This window comes from Stegostoma tigrinum, chromosome 3 (assembly GCF_030684315.1).
Source record: "Stegostoma tigrinum isolate sSteTig4 chromosome 3, sSteTig4.hap1, whole genome shotgun sequence".
In the NCBI taxonomy this organism is placed as follows: Eukaryota; Metazoa; Chordata; class Chondrichthyes; order Orectolobiformes; family Stegostomatidae; genus Stegostoma; species Stegostoma tigrinum.
The window spans coordinates 26,325,753-26,344,424 of NC_081356.1; the positions used below are offsets into that span (position 1 = coordinate 26,325,753).

At 40.4% G+C, this 18,672-nt stretch overlaps 1 protein-coding gene across 5 annotated transcripts in view; it reads right to left on the reverse strand.

Annotated features, from left to right (window-relative positions):
- Positions 1–15,471, reverse strand: part of znf462 (zinc finger protein 462) — a 106,806-nt gene extending 91,335 nt beyond the window's left edge. For 4 of the 5 annotated variants that reach the window (XM_048527768.2, XM_048527767.2, XM_048527766.2 and 1 more), the window contains exons 1-2: positions 14,855–15,471; positions 14,571–14,737 (exon numbers count right to left, since the gene is read on the reverse strand). The gene's annotated coding sequence lies outside the window, so the exon portion shown is untranslated. Of the gene's footprint in view, positions 1–13,859; positions 13,932–14,570; positions 14,738–14,854 lie in introns of those variants that run through there. The other variant, XM_048527765.2, reaches the window with a different exon arrangement.
- Between the last annotated feature and the right edge of the window lie 3,201 nt (positions 15,472–18,672).

The window sequence follows — 18,672 nt, forward strand, 5'->3', positions numbered from 1 at the left end:
AGTGACCTCCTACAACCTCCTCCGTCAGACAGATGGTGCAGATGTCCAAACACACGCATGAGCAAGTTCAGGAGCAGCTTCTTCCTGGCCATTATCAGACTGATGAGTGAGCTCTCTAGCCTCAAATAACACTGATCTTGCTAATGCTAATGCTAAATGTTAAGTTGCTAACGTAACTTGTATGCCTCTGTCAAAGTGTTTTTGATCGGTACATCCTTTGCTTACTATGATCTGCCTGTACAGCTCGTAAACAAAACTTTTCACTGTATTTCAGTACACGTGACAATAAATAAATCGGTATATTCACCCAACTTGCACATCTTTGGACTGTGGAAGGAAACTAGGGAATGGAGAAGAAACCCACACAGACATGCGGAGAACATGCACGCTCCACACTGACAATCACCCAAGAGTGCAATCAAACTTGGTCCCTGGCACTGTGAGGCAGCAGTGCTAACCACTGAAGCACCATGCTGTTCTTTTCGAAACAAAAATAACAGCGGTAGTGCAATGAGTAGCACTCTCGCTTGACTCAGTCCAAAAGTTATGGGTTAAGATTTGGCGTGTAATCAATGCTAACAAATACCAGTATATGTGCATTATTATGATAGATGTTGTTGAAAGATTTTGTAAAGAACCAGCTGGTAGGTCTTACCCTTCAAGATCCTCAGCTAATTCTCTCAAGTCATTATGCAGTGTCATTGTAGATGGTGCTTAAAATACTCTTCAGCAGCAATCCTGTCATTCTTACACAACATTTCCTCCCCAATCTCCCCCTTAAGGCTATATACGTACATACATATAATTACTCTTACCACCTTCAATCTCTTGGATTTTGTTCACAGGGGACAGTTGCCCAGTTGAAACAGACAACTGTTTTCTCCCCACTACAACATGGTGGATCGCTGAACTGGGTAATTTTTTTTTAAACTGTCTTCTGAATCAGTGGAGATGGGGTCACCCTGTTTCACTGGTGGCTTCCCTGGAGTTCTATTGGTCACAACCTGGCTCTGTATGAGCAGACTTAATTCCTTTTTATTCATTCACAGACCAGCATTTATTGCCCATCCCTAATTGAGAGGGCAGTTGAGATTCAACCCTTTTGCTGTGTACCTGGAGTCACATATACACCAAACCAGGCAAGGATGGCAAATTTCTTTCCCTAAAAGACTTTAGTGAATGAGATGGGTTTTCCCAACAATTGACAGTGATTTCATGGTACTCATCAGACTCTTAATGACAGATTTTTATTGAATTCAAATTCCACCATCTGCCAGGTGGCACAATTTAGAACACAGAGATGAGGAGACATTTCTTCACTCAAACAGTGATGAGCGTGTGGAATTCATTACCACCGAAAATAGTTGATGCCAAAACATTGAATGTATTCAAGAGGCGGCTAGACATAGCACTTGGGGAGAATGGCATCAAAAGTAAGCAGGATTAGGCTATTGAGTTGGACGATCAGCCAGGGTTGCGAAGAATGGCAGAGCAGCTCAAAGGGCCAAATAGCCTCTTCCTACCCCTATCTTCAATGTTTCTTTGTATCTGGGGCCCCAGAACATTACATGGGTGCCTAGATTATTTGTCTGGCAACAATACCACTAGGCCAACACCTCCCCAGATGAGAGGAACAAGGACTGTTGTCAGCAGGATTCAAACGAACAAAAGACGTAACCCTACTAGATTTCTAATCCAATGTCCCAACCACTCGGCCACGAATACACACCCTATGCACCCATAAATCTGTGCTGAAGTGTTTAGGCTCTTTGCATCTATTTTTTCCTTAACTCAGATGTTTTCATTCCATCTCAACAGCTCGTTTCAGTGAAATCAAAATGATTTCTTTCTTAATCATATTATTCGAGAGGGTTGCCTATTATTCAGCATAATCTTGGTCACTGGTACTGAGGATTCTTCCTGGGAGAAGAAGTTGAATTCCCCGTTTGACCTAATCTCAATGGATTTTTTTCTTGGTTATGGGTTCCACCAGGAGCCTAAGGAGCCCTACCTCATCTTATCCAGTGGCCCTTCAACCAGTTGTTAAGTAACAAAGTGGTCCTGTTCACCGAGCTGGCTTGTTTTTGTTCAGACATTTCGTCACCATGCTCGGTGACATCATCAGTGGCTTCATCAGAGGCTCCACTGATGATGTCGCCTAGCATGGTAATGAAATACCGGAACAAAAACAAGCCAGCTTGGCAAGCAAATCAACAAACTCATCCACAACCCGAGCTACAGATCTTTACCAAAACTTTAAAGAGGTCCTTGACCAGTTGCTCCATGACTTCTGCTAAATATGACCCATTTTGCCATTTCAAGGTGGCTCAGGTCAAAAAAACATGTTTATGACAGCAGAGAACTTGTCCATATGTCACGATTTAATGAACTTATGCTGCAAGTAACTCTGCAACACATCTTTAAATTTATGTGGTATACCTCCAGACTACGTAGTTGCATTGCTTCATGCCGCAAACAATGTTTCTTCAAACATGGAACACTGATAATATAAAGATGTTCGCACTGGTATCAAGCTTAAAATCAGTAAGACACCTATTGAAATTAATATCATCTTGCCAAAAAGCTATGTCTCAATCACCTATTTCCCATAGGACTGCTTCTGCTTTTCTTCTATTGTAGCCTGTCCTAGTTCTTTTTGCTGTACTGAATTCTCACCTGCCTCTTCAGGGGTTCTGCATCTTAAGAACTAAATGGATCAGTTGATCTCAAGATAAGGTCGAACTTAGGATGATCAGTATTGCTGCCTCACTTTGGTTTCACTCAACATCTAAAATGGCTCTCTCAAGTCAAATCTTCATCAACAACTCATCATCCTCAGCAACAATTCCATCTCTTATGAACTCTGACTTCTAAATCAGTATAACCGCTTTCTTCAACTAATCTGTAAATATCAGGAATGAAACTGCCTATGGATTCTCCTGGATACTGAGCACCACTTCCATTCAATCTTGCTCTTTCAGTAATTTTATTTGTTATAGTAATTGTTAAAGGTTTTCAGGACTGCTTCAAAAGTATCAGTTGCTGCTTTTACACTTTGGCCAGCAATGATGTCATCAGTTTATTCTCAATTAAACACAAAAGAGAATTTACTTGTTCAGCTTCTGATTCCATATCTAGCTGAAACTAATTCAGGCTATTGAACGTCTTTTTCTTGAAAATGTCCAATTCTGTGCTCTATGTGACTCATTTCTGAAATTAAATCATCTTGGTAATGTTACTTCTGCAGTCAAGACTATGTAAAGTGATTATCTTTATTGCTTTAAATGCTTTTAATTTTGCAGTTGGGCCCTCAATTAGCTCAGTTTGCCGGACGGCTGGTTTGCAATGCAGAGTGACACCAACAGCGTGGAGGTTAATTCCTGAATTAGTTGAAGTTACCATGAAGATCCAATCTTTTCAACCTCATTCTCACTTAGTGATGCTCAGGTTAAATTCACCATCAGTTGTCTCTCTCTCTCTCTCTCTCTCTCGCGCGCGCGCGCGCGCGAGCGAGAGAGCGACGTCGTATAGCCCTCTGGGACAATGGTGACTTTGCCATTAAAGCAATGCTGTAATCTATTGCTGTACTGTAGGGTTTTCCTGTGTTTGTGTGTGTGAAATGGAGAAATACTGTCTAAGTGAATCCTGCTACTTGCGACCTAAAACAATTTCAGTTTCCTTAACAGCTTTACAGAATAAATCCTGCTGCCTGCAGCTTTAATAACAATTCCTGATCACCTAACTTTACCAAATGAATCGTCTCTTCACACCTCTACGAATGACTCCCATTCCTTCTGATGTTTTCTCTAGATGTGTCCTGCTGTCTGCAGATCAAAACACTTATTCCCATTGCTTTCACCATTTTTTCACGGGAAAGTCCCGATGTTGGCTATTTAAATAAATCCTTCTCCAGTTTACTACATTTTTTAACAAATAGGATCTCCTGCCTGTTACTAAAATTGTCTCCTAAATTTTTCTGAGACCCTGTGTCTGCTTAGTCTTCTAAATTGTCTCTGTGTAATGGATCTGTGATATTCTCAGGTCTGTTACATCACAGAGTCATACAGCAGGGAAACAGCCCCTTTGGTCCAATTCATCTATACCAACCAGGTTTCTCAAACTAAATGTGTCCCACTTGTCGGTGTTTGGCCCATAGCCTTCTAAACTGTCTAACTGACATACCTGTCAAATGTCTTTCAAATGCTGTAACTGTACCTGCATCTCCCACTTCCTCTGGCAGTTCATTCCATACGTGCACCACCCTCTGTGTGAAAAAGTTGCTCCTCAGGTCCCTTTTAAATCTTTCTCCTCTCACCTTAAAAATATGCCCTCTAATTCTGAACTTTCCCAGCTAGGGAAAAGACTTTTGCTATTCACTTTTTCTGTGCCCTTCATGATTATATCAACCTCTACAAGGTCACCCCCCAACCTTACATGCTCCAGTAAAAAAAAAGTCTCAACCTGTCTAGCCTCTCAAAGGCCTCCAGTCCTGGTAACTTCCTTGTAAATCTTTACTGCATCCTTTCCAATTTAATATCCTTCTTATAGCAAGGCGACCAGACTGCATGCAGTACTCCAAAAGTGGCTTCACCAGTGTCCTTTATTGTCATTTTAAATTGCTTCTTTGCCTCTTGATGCTCGATCACAATAGCAGCAGCATTCAACACCAAGATACTTTGCTTACTCAATTTTCATTTTAAAAGTTCTACCCTTCCCCACCGTGGATTTCAACTTTTACTCGCAGATCCTCTGATGTCCATTTGCTGTCCTGCTAAACCATGCCTGAACCGCTCCTACAGGCAATCAGCACCCAATGCAATCTATAACTTGCTTGGCGAAACCAATGCTTCAGCTCCTTGACGTTGCCAGCTCGTTCTTGTTGCTGCACATCTCCCACCATATCAGAAATCCTTTCTACCATCAACTGTAGATTCTGCCTTGCTCAAACTTTATACCAGCTTCTTTTCTCTCGGGCTCTCAAATGCTCAGCTCTTCTGCATACTGACTGTGTGCTGAAGCAGCCATTTCAAGGCTGAGCATGAAGAATCTTCAGACCTCCTGTAGGTAGGAGGCAGCTAAATGGAGTCTGCACTGCTTGTCACTATGTTATAAAGATAAATTCTCACCGTGCTCCTCATAGGTGCCTCAAGGCTCATAACCAATCATTTAGGAAGCCGTATTCTATACACAATTTCTGACTCTAGATTATCATGAAGTACAGCAAGAAGACATTCAGCCCATCACAAGGTGAGCCCCCTTCTCTTTGTTCACAGATCACAATAAATTACACAAAAAGAAAATGCCTGCTCTGCTTCAGCGTTCTCTGGTTACTCAACCCTCCTCCTACTCGAAACCATTTCTCCACTGCCTATACCATCAACATCTTGATTAAATCTGCACACAACTTTAAAAAGAATAATTCTAACTACTGTGCACATCAGCAGTAAAATGCATGGATTTCTCTCACAGTTTGATCCATTTGAAAAAGAAAGTCTTTTAAAAAGATGTAAAACCTTTTAAAAAAAATACAAATCTGTGGAATTTTTGCAAAGCTACACACTTCACAAAGCAAGAGTCCATTTATCAAGTTCAAAATTAGCTCCAAGCTAAGGAGAACCCTTACGAGGCAGGTCCTGACAGTTTCATTCAGAAATGATGCCAAACTCTCACTACAAAGCAGACTGATCACCAAGCCTTAAACTGTCTTGCAACGGTCACATATGAAAGGGTTCCAGGCCCCGCACTAGCTTCTCCTTATTCTCATGCCACATCGAGAGATTAAATTCAAAAATAAAAGAGGCTCTTTCATGCGCAAAAACTGCTTCATCTTTAAACTATGTAGATGAGGATATATTATAGTGTAACCATTTTACCCAATCAATCTCATCCACACATCTTCTCAGTATATTCCTCAATCACCCTCACACATGCGTGTCCCCATTATTTTATTCAATCCCAACCTCTATGAACATATACAACTATCTCAAAATGATTCACCCTGATAAAAGGTCTCTCCTCTGTTAGCTCACTGTATAAGAATTGTGCTATGGGTGCACTACTTCCACTTCACTCCCCCTTTTTACTAGTGCCCATCATTTCAAACCATGAGCCCTAATACTTGAGCACTTCAATGGAGTGAATCATAGCCCACATGACAAATTTTTAATAATGCATTAGCAGTTCACAATAGTCTCCCTTTGTCCAGCATTGGCAATGGAATTTATTGCTGTGCTTCACATTACAGCAATAATGCTGCTCATGTACACGTCATTCTGACGATTTAATAAGGACAAAGATCTTTATAACAACCAACACTTGTGTACCAAAATGTCTACCATGCTCATTGCCAAACAAGAATAGTTCCACAAGCATCCTTCTGGATTTTGCGGACACTATTTCCTTCTGCCTGGGTTTCTGATCGAAGTTAAAAGTACATTTCAAACAATTCTCTCTACATTTTCTGTAAAAAAATTTATAGCATTTTCAAAAAATTCATTTAATACATTCACAAATATAAACATTCAAAACCTATTCTTATTTTAAATATTTGCAAGGCAGAATATTTGCAGGACTATGGGGAATGAGGCCAATTAGAAGCTTGCTCAACGAGCCAATGCAGGAACGATGAGCCAAATGGCTTACATCTGTACTCGTCTGACACTGGAAGATTCCTTTCAGTGTTGCAGCCAATTTGAAAACGGTCAGTAGAGAAAAAAAGAAGAGCACTTGCTTGCCCTGACAGACATGCCATAAAAGTGAAGGACCCTAGGCAAGAACTAGGTTCTAAGATTTCAGGCAAAGAAGGATTTTTGACTCTTAAATCTAGCACTCAGAGAAACCTGGATAACCTGTCCTGTTCTCTAGGTACAGAATCTTTCAAACATATTGCAAAATAAGCATAATGCAGCCACTGTTCTGTGAACTGAGCTTGTATCAAATATTTTCTTAAAAAAGGTTTTGATACATTTTCTTGAACAATTCTCAGGAAATTGGTCCCTCTGCACATCAATTGCAGGGTTTTTAGAGTGATCTCATGCAGCTCCATTTTTAGACAAACTACAAAATGATCAAAAAATTCCCCAATTGTTTATCCAGTTAGTCCAGTCCAACGCATCAACATCTACAGGTAAGGGTCTTGCACTAATCAGTTAGAGGTTAATTAATAAAACTGGAAACAGTGAGTGAGTTTGAAAAAAGTACAGGATAGACTGGGGTCATGACTTGCTCTGCCAATGCAGGTCCAACTTCAGAACAAAGAGCACTCACACCTCCTTCTCCACACCACCCCCCAAATTTATTCCCATCGCACCCCCCCGCCTTATACTTGAATGCAGTGCATTTACCTTGGTGACACTTTACACCTGTAGACAAAGTATTTATATTTCCACCAGTAAATGCTAATTACATTAATAAATGCATCAAATTTGGTGCCACTAATCTGACACCTTTGACGACACGGTTTAAGATCTACAGTTAAATGTTACAAAGGATAGAAATCACCAATGCCAGTATTTCCTAAACTAGACATCTAATTTTACAGTTCCCAACGATGACAATAAAAGTAAATGCAGCTAAGGTTAAGCAAACACTGCCTTCCATCAGATGAATTAATGTTGGTTTGATAACACCCATCCAGTTCCTTTTCAGATGACAGATAAAATATTCCATCCAAAGCTCCACTTACAAGCTAGGCAGTGCGACTCAATAGCTACTCCGCATGCACTACGCATTTCAAACAAATCTGTGAAGCCGAACACATTTACTATGCTGCATGCAAATCATCAGCCAGCACCTGAACTTTGAACATTTCCACCAGCACATTCGCTAGATAAAATATGGGATCTGAAGATAAGAGCTTTAATTATTCCTTCTCAACTGTTCTCTAATTCTATTCCACTCCCTACTACTGTTTTAGGAAGATACTTCCTCAAATTAGGTTAAACCACATTTTGCACAAACTGTTCACCATTGTTCGCTCACTCCAGCATTTTGTTTTGTTTATAAAAACTGATCCAAGGAATGCTTCATACATCTGCCTCATTATTATAGGAGTGGCCCACCAGGATCTTACTGATTGACTGGATCTTACTTAGGTTTACTAAGTTGGGGAAAAACAAAGTAAGGGTTAACTGGACAATAATGCACCAACAGATTAGCAGGTCTTTCAAAAAGCGCAACTGCTACTGTGACTATTCACCCAGTGGATATATTTCTTATTAAAACTCTGTAGTTTTATTAGTCCTAAGTCAATGCAAACAAAGGAAATGGTTCAGAGAGAGGAGGGGAAAAGGGTGACTAAATGAACTGGCCCTTTCATGAGGTGATTTTTTTTCTGAAAAAAAATATCAAATTTGGACCGTTTTACCAGGTTTTTTTTTAAAAAAAAAGATTCTTGAAGGTTCTAAAGGTAACCTTACTCTACATTTTCCTTTTGGGTGCTCGCTTCTAGCTCCCCTAGCAACCAAAATTATAATCTGCTGAGATGAAATGGCTGCCTGCTTTCTGCCAAGCCAAGTTCTTCATGTAGACACTACATCCTTCTATGTGGACCCACCCCCCAGCTGCTGCTGCCCAACAGTTTTATCTCCTGCGTCACAACTCTGGCAGCAGGCTTGCTAGCTTTGCAGATCAGAGGCCCCATTTTGCAACTCTCCAGATGCAGATCTCTTTTTAAAAGAAAGGCATTGAACACGACCACAATGCACATGTTAGATCCCACGAGTTCTTTATCAAATTCTCAGTATGCCTGCCCTATCCACTTTGGAAAGTCAAAATGCAAAGCATTTTTTTTGCAACCTTGAGTAAAATGTAGGACAGCATAGATTACCCAGACACTATCTTCTTTCAGAGTCAATATCCACTGGGTGCTCTCTCAGCGAGTGACATCAATCATCAATCCCATTATTTCCTTTAAAGGGGCAGGTCATGTAATGCTTGTCGTGTGGACTTACAGATGAAAGCAGATTACTTCACATTTTATCTTCTGCCACACAAATAAAGGACAAGTGGAGATCTAAAATAGAGCCAGATGATTCATATTTAACAGAGTCAACCTCTCCATGGAAGAGTGCAGCTTTCTAATTAAGTCTCAAATCGCCATTTTCTGCTTCTGAAACAAAACAAGATTCCTACTGGCAGTCCTCCAAATACTTGGAATCCAGTTTGACAAGATTTGGTTGCTCCTCATTTTTTGCTCCTGCACTTCAGAAGTTTGCACAATACCACATATGTACATCAGGTTACAGTCTGCACAATCCTTACTGAATTTAGCAGGGATATTAACTCCACATTTGCACTAACTCTCTCTCAAACTCAAATTCAAGGAGCAACCACATTTGATATGAGATGTTTACTATGAACAAATATACTTTGTCTGATCAATATTATTTAATCCCTGGATGTTGTTGCTGTAGAACACCAAACGTTTAATTTTAGAAAAGGATACCAGCTTCTATTTACTGGAACATTCTTTAAGCAGCCACACAAGATGGAGTTTTTTTTTCAAAAAAGCAATTGATGTCATGTTTACCTGGGACTCTTCTCTACAACACAAGTCTTTTATAGACTTGAGCTGCTCCATTATTTTGACTTCTGCTGGTCTCTCTAATCAACAGTCTTTATCTAAAGAACAGTTCCCTCTCAGATTAGCCCAGGCGTATAATAGGAAAAAGCAGCCATACACAATAATGGAATTCCCTAATCATGACTCTTTCCACATTTTTAACCCTTTCCGAGCACTGTCCTTTGACTATGTGATGCTTGTATTGGTGCTTATTATCCATGAGAAAATGTGGATCCAATATGGGAAACAGGTTAAGTATCAAGAGGAATTCATCAGAGGCTTCACTGAGGATGTTACCAAGCACGGTAACAAAACATCTGCAGAACAACAAACCAGCTCGGTGAGCCAACTGACCTCAATACCCACAACCCAAGCTACAGATCTACTCCAAAACCTTAGGAATTCATTGCTTGCCTACAAACCATAATCTAGAGTCTTAAATGAAACCAGGCACATGCCAAAAAGAAAAAATCCATCTGGTCACTTGGAAATTCTCTCAATGTGTTTTCTTTCCATTGATTATTTTGGTGGGGGGAAGGGGTAAGTGTAAAAGCCAGCTGGAATTAAAAATTTCTGTGCATCATTCATGTAGCAGAATGACTACCAACAGCTGGACATTTAAATTAGGAAGGAGTGAACATTAAACTATTGGAGTGCACAACAACATTTTGTAAGGTAGAATAAAAGTAAAATAATAAAAATTCTTTGAGGTTCCATAGCAAGTCAAATTCTGCAAAGAACAGTGCCAAAAACAAAGGCTGTGAATGACACTTTTCACTGTGCATTTTAGACAAAAAGCATCTATCTGGATGATGATGAGAATACTTGATAACAATGAGAAATTAAACAATATACGCTTGACATTCTACAACTCCCACAACAACCTTTCAACCATTAACCGTCAAAACATTGACCACATTGGCTGATTCAGCATCTGCAATTTTGACTAAACCTTCATCTTCAAATAGAATCTAAATCTGATGACCTCCAATCCTGAAATATACTAAAATCTCTAGGTGCACAAAAATAACCATGTCCATTACTTCATGAGCAAAATAAATATTGTAATACTTTCGCCAGCTTGTACACAACCTGCAGATACATCATCTTTCTTTACAACAATTTAATCTGTTGCTGAGGCATTTCACTAGTCTATCTTTGGAGACTTTCTACTAAAAGTCCTAGCAAGCAAAAAAAGCTGTTGTCTGTATATGTAAGGGGATTAAGGCAGCACAATAAGAAGGCAGCCATTACAGATCTCAAAAGGCTACATTCTAGGACTGCCTCAGCCACCATCTTGTGCTAAGCTCATTGGAACGCACCCAAAACATTAATTCACAGAATGGAGAGCAACTCATTGTTAAACAGTCCAACGCACACAAGAACATATCAATCGTGTGACTCCAGACTCCATCTACATATTGTGGCCCTGTTTCACCAGATCCTCAGTGTTGGACCATTCTCCTTCTGCATTCAGATAAACAACCTTTTCATTTCTCTTGCCATCCACCTCTACATTGTTAGAATTTCTAATCAAGTGACTGTCCGTTGAAGACGGATGCAAAATAAATCCTGAAAGCTCACCTCTTCAGAGACTGATGTCCCTTTTTAAAGTCTTGATTTCTACACAAAAAAGTGACCTTTCATATAGAATAACGGGATTGCCCTCCATTTTAACAGAATTCTAACTGGAATATATTTATCTGTATACATTTATACACAAACGCTGAGAATCTCAAGTAGGTGCAGAGCAGAAATTGTAAAAAGCAAATAAAATGATTCAGAAGAGATTACAAGCAATGTGAAAAGGCTATGGGTAATGCAGTTTGCACTTCCATTAAACAAAAAAAAGCTCACTTTTAGAAATAAAACAGGTTGGCACCACTAATAACATAGATAAATCTAGTTTATTTAGAGGTTTCCTTACTGTCTCAGTTACTTCAATTGACAGATAGAACAAGCATTTTAAAAACAATTGCTTTTCAAAAGAAACTTTAACCCATATGTTTGCAAACTGAAAGCAATGCAATGGCCAACGTTCAAAGAGCAAAACGTGGAAAATCCTAAAAACTCGGAAGGAAATGACCACTGCACTTCAGAAGCGAGCAAGCAATACTCCATTTCAATCAGGTCTCATGACTACCCTTGTTCACAAGGCAACACATGTTTCAGAATAAAATGGGGTTTGAAAGAAAAGTTGCAAAATTGAAGACACTTACAGATCTCAGACATTGCTTGCAAACCGTCTCAAATCTTAGTTTTGTGCTAGAAAACAACAGTTGAATAGTGTCCAAATATCTCAGATAAAGTCTATCCTATCAACTAGCTTAATTAAGATTTCCTGTCTTTGAGGTGCTTCCAAATCTTAGGTTCCTGTGCACAGAGATGAAAGTTTCACAAATGTTGCAAAAGTACGTCAGAATGTATTCTATTGTTACCAACATTACTTCTGCATCTTTAAATTACAAATATATTGTAGATTAACAGCACCTGTATTGTTCAAGGTTCTGGAGTTTCATTGCACTCCCACCAATCTTCAAATGAAATCCTTTAATGTTCATGCCTTGAAAAATAATGCCAGCCTATGAAGCCCAGATCTCCACTGTTTCCAGAAAACATCTTAAAATGCCAGCCACCTTTCCCAAAGCAGTCCCTATCCTTCCTTCAAGGACATGCATTCAAAGGTCTATCTCAAACGCCCATACAAACACAAATACACAGAAATTAGGTACATAATTAACTAGCTTCCATATTCTACACTGTTTCAGCAAAACAAAGATTTAAACTTAAACCAAAACATGTCTAACCAGTGAGGTCACTGGTAGTCCAGGAACCAGTGCTCCAGAATACAGGCCAGCTCAATCAATTTGATGCCTAAAAGCAGGACAAGATTTTGTGATGGGGAGAGAACTCTTATTCATTGTGGACATTCCTACATAGTATTTTGAAACAATCAAGTCACAAAAATCCAAAAGCCATGCTTATTTATCCTTTTAAATAAGGAGTGGTGGAAATTAAGACATTTTGAAAGAAACAGCACAATTGTACAGCATTTTGGTGGCAGTTACTCAAGAACAAAAACTGCTAACCAAACATTTACTCAAATTCTTAGGAATTTGTAAAAAACCTACTGAATGTTTGACTCTCTTCAATGAAATCAAGTCTTCTTTCTGAATAACACCAACACAGAAAGTACTCAAATTTCTACTGGAAATCTAATGTTTTAATCATCACACTGAAATTGGAGAAAGCTCTACAAAATGGCTACCTTGAAGGCGGATCCATTGAGAAAAACCAACCTGGTTTCACAATCTACTTATGCTAAATTTTACACAGGAAGGTACCATGGGCAATTAAGCTCAACCTGTCCTAGGAAATCATCTGCAGGATCTTCAATCAGTTGAAGATTAGGAGGTGCCAGAAGCTTACTGCTATTCTGATGTGAATACTGTGTTTCAAGATCTGAGCAACCATACTTACATAGCAAAAAGGAATTAAGCAGATACAAGAGTAGAACCACATCTCCCAATTCCCCATTCTATTAACAAGTCTCCCCTCAAAACCAGGAAGGACAATTAAGCTATTTACAAAAAAATTCCCAGGTCATAAGCAACCCCCCTACAGTTGTGTTGAAAGGACACCCCAACATGGCTGTCAACACATATGCATTCTTGTTTTGGCATCATTACTCCTTGATACATTTTTGTTAAATGGTAAATAATCTCACAATATATTTTGAAATTTATCATACTTTTTCTCCACTAAGACATCATGCAAGATCTTACATTTAATGGATATCTATGATCTATCTCATTTTAATTTCTGATACATGGACACCGCTTCCAGCCTAGCCATGAGTAAAACAAAAATCCCACTCAATTCTGAATACGCTACTTTAAACAAAAACTTTAAAATCACCAAACCATGGGAGCAACACCTTCAAGTGTCTGCAGAACGTTGCTCATTGTAATTGAATACAAAGCTCAAAAATCATTCAGTTCAATTAATGAGGTTCTCAGAAATGCACTGTCTAATTCTAGATGTGTTTCAATTCTGTGTCCTTGAGATTTCAGAAGATATATGCAAGGACCACCACACTCTACACTTCCTCTTTTAGTCCATCTGTCCTTATCTCTGCAAGGATCTGCCTTCAAAGAAGAAAGAATTTCACGTTTTCAAAATTATCTAACACAAAATGCTTTAAAAGATTTAACATGGTCACAGAAACAGATCACCACAACTTGGTGTTAGAACTAAATCAAATTGGGAGCACTTTGTAAAAGAAGCTCTCCCTTACCAAGGTCTCCTGCAGATCACAGGGCTGAGAACAGTTTCTTTCTCCACCATTTTCTGTTTTATTCTCCCTCTGTGAAGGACAATGCTATGGGCCTACCTGAATGCAAGAGGGATCTCTGGCGCTTCCAGTGGCAGAAACATCTAAAGACTAAGCAGTCGTTCTTCTTTCACACACAACTCACTCCCTGGAGCTGATTTTAAAAAAAATGGCTTCACATCAGGCTAGAGGAGGAGTCATTCCTATGGACCCTCATGGCGAGAAAGGGAGTTCTCCACGACACATTCAATAACAAAAGAAACCTTGTAATTCAAGCTAGAGCGAGATAGACCTTCAAGAGGAGAGGAAGCCATGCATGTCTGGGGCACATTTAGAAGAGGAAAGAGACTAAGAGCAGGAGGGGGTGGGGGAGGTGGCCTATGAGGAAGTGCAATGGTTTGCAGCCCTAGCTGCTGTCGCTGCCTTTGTGTCTAGACCTGAGACCAGCTGCACAGCAACTATGGAGCTTTCATGGAGAGAACGCTAGCATGGTTACAGGCTGCTCCTCAGAAAACATACACAAGCCAAATAAAGCAAAAGCTCCCGATGTAATGGCTTCTGCGCTAGCTCAGAGAGAGAGAGAGAGAGAGAGCGAGAGGAGCACTTTCTCTTCTCAACTCAAAGGGGTGCCACGAGAAACATTCAAAAAAACAAAGGAACAAAGAGACTACTCACCTCTTGCACGGCCACAATGTCTTGAGGGACCCTCCTTCTTCCTGGAAAGCACAAGATCCATGCAAGGGAAAGAGGGAATGTTGAGAAATGTTGAAAAGATGTGGCTCTGGCTGCGCTCCTAGTCCTCCAGAGCTGCCTTCCCTCGCAAGCACTAGCCACCCCCACCACTGGAGAAAGGCAGAGTCACACATTAATACAACACAGAGACATACATGCAATGCAAGCTCGGCTCTCATTAATAAGCACTGGCAAGTTGCAGTCTTATCCCGGCAGCATTCACTTACACACAAGGAGCAAGATGTCCTTCTCTCTCTTCTCCCGTTGCGAGCCCAAGGCTCCTCGTCTCTTTCTCTTTTCTCGCTCTTTGCTCTGGCTGCCCTTGTGTTGAAAGTTCCTCCTTCATGGGTTTGTCTGCAGGGATCTTACAGGATCGCCATCTCTCTCATTCCTCGTCCTCCCCCCACACCACCTCCACCAACACGCTCCAGCTCCTTTTTTTCCTCTCTTTTGCTGCTAAAACTGCAGATGACCTGATCTGTGACGGGCACTTTAGCAGGAAAGGGAGAGAGGAAAAAAAGAGAGAAGGCAGAGAGAGAGGGATTGAAAAAAAAAGTTGATGACAAAGCGCTGGTGTGGGGGAGGTTGAGAGAGTTGAGCAGACCAGCCACAGGGGGGAGAGAAGGAGAAGGCTTCCCCAGGCAAAGTGCCAATCTAACAGGTGCCAGGGACAATCACTTGAACCCAATTTGGGAGGACAGGAGGGACGGGGGGTTAACACACATTAATAATTGGGAAGGAAAATATAAATAAAAGTTCTAAATCTCCCGCATGAATAATTGCTTTGACAGCACAACGCTGCAAAGTTCTAGGATTGCTCTAAATTGGGAAGATCCGCTGTCACCTTTGTATTTTATAAAATTAACAAGGTCTGGGAAAAGTTCCTCGCATGTCCAAAGGTGACATTTCACCTCTTTAAAATGAAACTTCTAGAGAGCCACTCTTTAATTTCCCTTCCCTCCTTGTAAAGTGAACCAGTCTGTGACGTAAGGCGCTGCCCAACGAGATAAATTGAGTAGGTCCTGTTCCAACTCTGGTATTTTCCTGGCTAAAAATGCCTTGGATGTTAAGCTGCAATCCACCTTTCAAGCTCCCTTCCCCTCCACTGCCCTATCTGGATAGCAGATAAAAACGCCGCTTTGTGGGGAGGGAGAAGCTTGAGAGCATTAATCTTAGCGAGTAAACAAGGGAAGAGGTTGTATTGTACGGCGGCGGCAGCGGCAGAGCTAGACGCTACTGGGATCTAATCTGCTGCGGCTGCTAAGTTGTAAAGCAACAGACCTTAAGGCAGCTTGTGATCTAAATACTACGTTCAGGCTGGGGGTTGGGAGCGGGCGAGGGAATGCAAGGAAGGCTTTGGGAGCTTTGAAGCTATGCACATGAGATGAATCTGAGATTACTGGACGAAAGAACACAAGGCAATGTCTTCAAATGGTGCATCAGGAAAAATTCCATCTGACAATCGTAGCAATTCTTCAGAGCTCATTTCCCCCTCGTGTTTGATTTTTTTCTTCCACCTTACTGAAGAAAACTGCTAAGGTTTTGTTTTCTCCAGATTTAGATTTGGTACTGGACGAGGAGACCCATATCTGTGACAAAATATCAAGGTATTTAATATGCCCTCGAAGATGAAAAGAGGTGTAGCCCCGCCTCCTTACATGCACTCATCCACACAAATTCACCCACTCACATCTACACGAAGACATGTTCACGCACTAGCATTCACTCAATCACCCTCACGCTTGCATTCACACACATTCAAATTCACGTACATTCACTCACAGATTATCACATACAGTAAGGCACACAAACATATTCACACTCATTTATACTCGCACTTCAATCAATCACAGATTTGTTATGATGCAGAAGGAGGCCATTCTGCCCATCGTGCGTGTACCTGTTCTTTTACCTAGTGCTAATCTCCTGCTTGAATCTCTCAGTTGAAACTATCTCCACAACATTTCAAGGCAGTGCACTGCAAACCCTAATTGCTCACTGCATGAATAGGTTTTGTTTTTATCACATCACTCTGAACCTTTGTCCATTTTTTTTTCTTTAACGCGCAGGAACGGCTTCTCCCTATCTATCCAGCACAATTGTGATTTTGAAAATCTCCATCAGATCTCTCAGCCTTCTTCTCTCCAAGGACAACAGTCTCAACCTCCTCAACCTGTCCTCAAGTGAAGTTTCTCATTCCTGGAATCGTTCCTGCAAATCCCTTGTGTACTGTCTCCAATGCATTCACATTTTTCCTATAATGTGGTGTCTGCAACTGTACATGATGCTCCAGCTAAGGGTCTAACAAGTGTCTTGTACAGGGTTAACAGCTCCTCTCTGCATGTGTATTTATGTTGCAATTAATAAAACTGAGAACACTATGCATTATTAACTGTGCTCTTCATCTGTCCTGCCACCTTCAATGATCTGAGCATATATGCACCAGGTCTCTCTGCTCTTGCAACCTCTTTAGAATAGTGTCTGCTATTTTGTATTGTCTTTCAACATTTTACTGACTAATGCGCATCACCTCACACTTCTCAGCATTGAACCTCATCTGCCACCCATTCCACCAATTTGGCAATGTACTTTTGACTCACTTGGACTCATTCACAATCACTCGATGGCACCCAGTCATCCATTCATACACACCCACACATGGATACACAAACTCAAACACATGCACACTGATACACTCACATTCTCTCTCACACATGTTTGCTCAAACTTTCTCATGCGGACCAAAAATAAAACACTGGTGCTACTGTTTAGTTTAGCACCAGGTTCAAAAAATGAAACACACCAATGAAGTATTGAAATATACCTTAATTTATAATTCAGAATGATTATTGTGTTTCAAAAAGACATGGTTAAATACTACATGGAGAATTGCACTCAGTTCCAGGTTCCAAAACTCAGGAAAGGTAGTTGGGAAGCAGTGTAGATTCACCAACATGGAATAGGATAATTTCTGAGGATAGGCCATGTAGACTAGGCTTGGGATCTTTGAATTTGAAAGGATTGTGGGTAGTCTTATGTTAAATTGACAAAGAGATTTGTTAGAATAGATAAACTGTTTCCTCTGGTGGGAAAATCCAAATAAGGAAAATGTACAGCAAGACAATTTAGAATTGGAACAGGAAGTTTTTTCTCACAGAAAATCGACTAGGAATCTAGAAGTCTCCCACTGTGGAAGCTGGATGCCAATTTAAATTTTCAAGATTGAGATCAATAGATTTTCGTTGAGTAAGGATATTGTGAAATTTGGATAAGGGGGGTGGAGTTGACATACGGATTAATCAATTGTGCGTAGAATTAATTAATACAGATGAACCAAAAGAATGGCTTTGAGGGATTAAATGACCTCCTTGAATTCCTATGGCCCAGACAGCTTTGCCATTTTGAACAAAGCTTTTCTGAAGTCTACTTAAGTTATAAGGAAAATTTTGATCGTGCTTTAACTTATTCATTTCTCTGTTCTAAACAACAACTTGTGTACCATTAGCATTGCAATGAAATGTTCAAAGGTGCTTGACAATAATGTTATTCAACAAATGTGTCTCTGAGCCACAAATGCAAGGGATCAAAAACTTAGTCAGAGAGTTAGATTTTAAGGAACATTTTACGGAGGAAGGCGAGGTAGAGAAATGGGGAGGCTTAGGGAGGGAATTCCAGACTTTAGGGACCAGGCAGCTGAAGCCATGATTACCAATGATCAAACAATGAATAGTGGGAAGAGAAACTGCTGGAGAATCTTAGAAGGTCTAGAACAACATATAAAGAGGGGGAAAGAGTTAATGTTTCAAGTCCAATATAACACTTAAAGGTAACTGAAGAGGATGGGACCAGTAGTGAAGAAGCAAGGAAAAGTACAGGAGCGGCAGAGAGTATGGGAGATGGTGTGAGAGTGGAAAGTAGCAAGTAAAATACAGGAGAGAGAGTGGACAAGGATGGGGCTGCAGTGGGAAAGGAAAGGGAGTGAGGAAGAGTAGAGAATGGTGGAAGGAGAAGAAATTGGGGGAATCATAGAAAAGTGAAGGTACAG